Genomic DNA, 5778 nt, shown 5'->3' with positions numbered 1-5778 from the left:
AAGACACTGTCCATTCCATTAAACTGCTCTTCCAAGTACTTTGCTGTCTCTGACAGAATTACAATGTCATCGGCGAACCTTAAAGTTTTTATTTTTTCTCCATGGATTTTAATACCTACTCCGAATTTTTCTTCTGTTTCCTTTACTGCTTGCTCAATATACAGATTGAACAACATTGGGGAGAGGCTACATCCCTGTCTCACTCCCTTCCCAACCACTGCTTCCCTTTCATGTTCCTCGACCCTTATAACTGCCATCTGCTTTCTGTACAAATTGTAAACAGCCTTTCGCTCTCTGTATTTTATCCCTGCCACCTTCGGAATTTGAAAGAGAGTATTCCAGTCAACATTGTCAAAAGCTTTCTCTAAGTCTACAAATGCTAGAAACGTAGGTTAGCCTTTTCTTAATCTAGCTTCTAAAATAAGTCGTAGAGTCAGTATTGCCTCACGTGTTCCCATATTTCTACGGAATCCAAACTGATCTTCCCCAAGGTCAGCTTCTACCAGTTTTTCCATTCATCTGTAAAGAATTCAAGTTAGTATTTTGCAGCCGTGACTTATTAAACAGATAGTTCGGTAATTTTCACATCTGCCAATGCCTGCTTTCTGTGGGATTGGAATTATTATCTTCTTCTTGAAGTCTGAGGGTATTTCGCCTGTCTCATACATCTTGCTCACCAGATGGTAGAGTTTTGTCAGAACTGGCTCTCCCAAGGCTGTCAGTAGTTCTAATGGAATGTTGTCTACTCCCGGGGCCTTGTTTCGACTTAGGTCTTTCAGTGCTACCCAACACTTAATAAAAGTAAATTTGAAAAAATCTCAAGCAAGCCAATTTGAATAGAAATGGTGGTATAACATGATACTTTTAGAGAAAACAATATCAACCAATATAAGAACAGGTAAGCCTTAAAATAATAATATTCTCTTCATCACTGTCTCTCCAACATTTTCTGAGTTTATTGTGCAAAAGAAGTGCAGGCAGGGCATTCAAAAGCTCTTTTTCAAGTTGACATTCTCCAGGAGCTCAAGGATAGCTTTCTATGCCCTGTGCCCATTTCTGTCTGTCTTTGAAGAAACAACCACTGCAATATATGCATTCAGTGTCTTCCTCTTTAGACTGCACATCTGAAGCACTGCCATCAATTAAATTTGTATCAGACTACAAATGACTGAAGGATTGCTTCCCACGTTTCCTTCTTTTTCGAGATCTAAATACTCACTGTTTTTTCCTTTGATTTTCTACAGTTTTCAGTTCTTCGAATTGTTTCAGATGTTCCTGTATTGAGATGATGTTAGCCACTTTACAGATTCAGAATATGCTGATTTTACTAGGCCTGGTGGCTCTCGAAGTGGCTTGCCGATTTTGGAAGGTGGCGAGGGATACCAATTGGACTCACATTTAGTCTGTTCTCTGGATCTCATATATCAAACTCACAGTGGGTTGCAAAGTCACAGACTCTAAGTATATCCTGGGAAGAGTCCTGGTTTCCAGAGGATGTTTATAGCATTTTCCATTTATGATGTATACAGGTAGACTGAAATGTCAAATGAAGATCTGTACCAAGGCCGGGATTCGAACCTGGGTCTCCTGCTCACTTGGCAGATGCGCTGACCACTACGCCACCCTGGCACAGTGGCTTTGCATTACAGCACAGATTATCTTAGCACACCTCCCTCCTCAATCCACATTCCCATTCACACCTCAGCCCACTTGATATTTCCATAAACTCAACACTGTGCTAGGGTGGTGCAGTGGTTGGCAGGAGATCTGAATTCAAGTCCTGGCCTTAATACAAATTTCTATTTGTCACTTCAGTCTGTACAGATACATCATAGATGTCCAAGACCTGAAAAGGTCTCTGGAACTGTATACCGTATTTTCATTTTCCACTGTTACTGTTCTCAAGTAGGCTGTTCCAAATATTCTCATAATAATAAAAATTGAGATTGCTACTTGACCTGGCTTATTTGCTCGACAGGTTTCAATTTCTTGGAGATAATGTACTTTTAAACAATCCCACAAATTCCACAGAAGAGGCTGTATTTTGTGCATGGAATGGATTGATAAATGGATGATGTGGACACAGTTTTCCCTTGCTTTGTCTGTCACACAAATGTGATATGATGCCCAATAAGTATCATGACAGCAGGATCATCACCAGATGACTTCGCAAAGTTCAAAAAATTGTAAACCACTTAATAAAAATATGAATCTGAGTCCAGCTACTAGTGTGTGCTAATATGCAGTATTGTTGTGTATTATAAATAAGCCCTCTTACGCTAGAAACCTAGTCTCAAAGCTATGTTTCTCAGTTTGAAGGACAATTCATTATAAAGGATGAAAGAGTACTTTGTATAGAATACAATCATATGACTATTGTTGCAACAGCTACTCAATTCAGATATTAAAGTCCTACAAACACACTAAAAAAAAACTTGAAATTCAACACTTTTAAAATCAAGGATCCTCAATAATGCTCTTCTTGTCACTGCTCTACAGCTCAGACACTGTGAAAATTGAGTTCTGACACCTCCCAACAAATCTGAGCACATACTTTAGCCAGAATCTAGCTGTCTCACATTAGGAAATTGCCCCGTAATGGGCACCTTTCCTCTGTATTAAAACTCATTTTCAGTGATGATAGTATCTTTTGGGTAAATTAAGGACAGTATCAAATCAGAACATAAACAGTAATTTTCTCATATTAAATTCTAATTGCAGTAAGGCTAAGGGTAGTGCATTCCTTTAACTGGCACCTGTAGTTTCATACCACCAGACCACTGACATTATTGACTTCTATTTTACTTTCAAATTATGGAGGAATGAATTATACTCTACATTGGAGAACCATATTCTACACTTGTCCTGACAACTGATAGGCTGTGCAGTTTCACACCTGCTTCCCTCTTTTGGATTATAGAAGTCCAACTGGACTTTAATCTTTTTGGGATGTGAGACCTGTATACGTGGACCAATGCGGCAGTCGCTATGGGACGCGAGGCCCGTATATGTGGCCCCGATTGTTGCATTACACACTCTGCACTGTATCTAGGGACTGGCTTGGAGTATTGACACAGGACAGGGCGCATCCTGACAAAAGGATAATAATTGTTCTGGCTAATGTCAGGTGGGGATTGTCAGTGCTTACTTGCTATATGTCATCATAACAAAGAAAAGAGGAGTGACACCAAAGAGTCATTTGCAGTTTTGGAAGAGTCTTATCAAGGAGCTTGTGGGCTACGTCAGGGCTCAACCAACCCATCGAGGAAGAGGCTACGCTCTCACCATGGTGATCTACACAGGATGGATGGCCTGTACCATGCTATCACAAGAATGGACTCTGGAAAAGAGGGTGACTGTGTCGTTTGCAGTGATAGCTCCAAGCCAGGAGGGCAAAAACGGTCCCCCTTTTTTTTTTTGCAAAACTCGTCAGTCCAACCCTTCTCTTCATGGGTCTGAGTGCTTCAACAGGTATCACAAAGTAGCAAAGTACCGAAAGCACTTGTAAAATATGGTTGGCTATCGAAAAATCAATATGCCAAAGTTGTAAACATTTCTTTTGAGCAAATTTTATGAAATTTTGTACTTTATTGGCATAAATCAAATTTTTCATCCCTCAAAATGTACATTTTATTTTTCTTCCCAAGGACGTCCCATAAGAGATAAAATTGTATTTTATAAGTCGTTTTAAAGCTAAAACTTTAAAGAATAAGATACAACTAATTTTAATATGCATCACCTCTCAACTAAAAAAAAGTTAAAAAAATCAAATTTTTCATTTTTTTTCTATTTAACAGCACTGCCAAGTCAAAAAGTGCACGATACGGAATAATGAAAATAATATGCCAGTAAATAGCGTGTTTTAAGCTTCATATACAAAAAAATTACAATACGTCAAAAACTGTAGATTTTATAAGCAACAAAAGAAATCTAAGGGATATGGAATTGCTCTGCTTTGGTGAAACGCGCTCCATCCCAAAAGGGTTAATAGTTATTGTCTGACAGAATTTAAATGTCTTATTCAGACATATTACAGTTGAGATTATTTTTCCCAGTGTATTCATAAATTTACTTCAAGACCAAAATTTATGATATTAAACATTTATTCCCTCTTGCTCAATGTTTCTGAACAATTTTTTCTTCTGTCTTTGCTTTCCTGCTATTTCTCTACTTCTGTTAACAGTTTTATGCATACAGCCAAAAATTTCTCTTTGCCAACTTAATTTGGACCTGACTAGTTTAGAAACTGAGAGTAGCAGTGAATTTTACTGACCTTGAATGAAAGGGCAAAAGAGTTGCTGTTGAGCTTTGCACTTCTATTTGATTGTGTAATAAGATAAAAAATATATCATTACTAGTTTTAATGATGCCAAAGAACTGAATAATTATTTGATTATTTACTGTCTCATCATCTGAAATGCGAGCTTTGTAAAAGTTAAAATTTTACTGGAAGTCTGACTGATCTAACATCACTTACTTCTCAAAATAATAATATTCTCACACTCCTATAAAATGAATGCCCTTAAAATAAATTAGATGAATTTTGTTTAAAATTTTGGGAGTTTTTTGACACAGTCTCCATTAGCTCATACTGCAATAATTCTCTTAAGGACTACACATAATATGCACAAGTGTAGTACTCATCAAGACCAGAGAAGCTACCACACAGAGACCATTGGCACCTACCACGTTGGGGACAAATAAATATTGGCCAGATGGCAGAACCAAACTCTGGTTCAGTGAATGATGACCAGGCATTTTGATGACAAACTACTCGCAGAACAAAGCTAACATCTCATTCAGACCATTTACAGCACTGCTGTTCAAGTCACTACATTTTTATGGTTGCTGTCAATATCCTACGACTCCATGTATAATGTTTAATTGGTATTAATTTTCAGTGTTATATATTGTATGTCTCACTGGTATGATAATGTGTTGTTGCTATAAAGCAACTGGGCATTAATGGGGCAAAAGTGTTAACTCAAACTGTGACATGGATGTACACACCGAGAATGGCCGATGTGGGACTTGGCCATTTTCTGTGCAAACAGTTTTCTTTTGTCAACTGTACTTGTATTAAATAGGATGGGATTATATGCCCGCAGCTTTTATGTTATTTTTTTCTTTTCAGTCAGTGCACATCTTACAGTGTTTCAAGAAATCCTTCGTTCCTTCCCTCGAATCAGCAGCTTTTTTTAACAACTAGGAAATAGATAATCAATGTGTGGCACAGACGTGTAACAGTGCAGACTTGGTTAGCTTTCAGGCTACAGCTCTTTCCCTAGCTTATGGATACACACAGCACCACACACATACCCATATGTGGCCAGCCACTGCAGCCATCACAGCTGCAGGTGGATGAATGCTAGAAAAGAGCTGTAGCCACAAAGCTGGCTAAGTCTATGTTTTTAAGTGTGTACATGCACTTCACATCAGTCATGTGTACGTTGATTCCCACCTTTCAACAATTTTGTTTCCATCCTGGTATTTCCATTATTTTATCAGTCTTTGAAAATAACAAGGCTTACTTTTTTTTCTCTAGTTTAGGTACTGTATACTACTTAATACCTGGCATTCATTTGCTTATATTATTTGTTTTCTGTAAATCAGTATCAGGATAAGAGTAGCACAATCTCATTGTTAGTTACCTGTAAAATAGTTTTTTATATCTAAAAAATGTAGCCTGTACTTCTGCGGGCTCCATTTCTTGGCAACATTATGGAGAAAAATAATACTGCCTCGAAAGTGAAACTTCCAAGCAGATTAAAACTGTGT

The 5778-nt window shown here is 37.8% G+C and overlaps 1 non-coding gene across 1 annotated transcript; it reads right to left on the bottom strand.

Annotated features, from left to right (window-relative positions):
* Positions 1-1557: 1557 nt before the first annotated feature.
* Positions 1558-1629, bottom strand: Trnat-agu. Its single transcript has one exon. It is a non-coding gene; the product is annotated as a tRNA-Thr (tRNA).
* Between the last annotated feature and the right edge of the window lie 4149 nt (positions 1630-5778).

Source organism: Schistocerca americana, chromosome 7 (genome assembly GCF_021461395.2).
Source record: "Schistocerca americana isolate TAMUIC-IGC-003095 chromosome 7, iqSchAmer2.1, whole genome shotgun sequence".
In the NCBI taxonomy this organism is placed as follows: domain Eukaryota; kingdom Metazoa; phylum Arthropoda; class Insecta; order Orthoptera; family Acrididae; genus Schistocerca; species Schistocerca americana.
The sequence above is the reverse complement of the archived record's forward strand: the minus strand, read 5'-3'. Positions and strand labels throughout refer to the sequence as shown.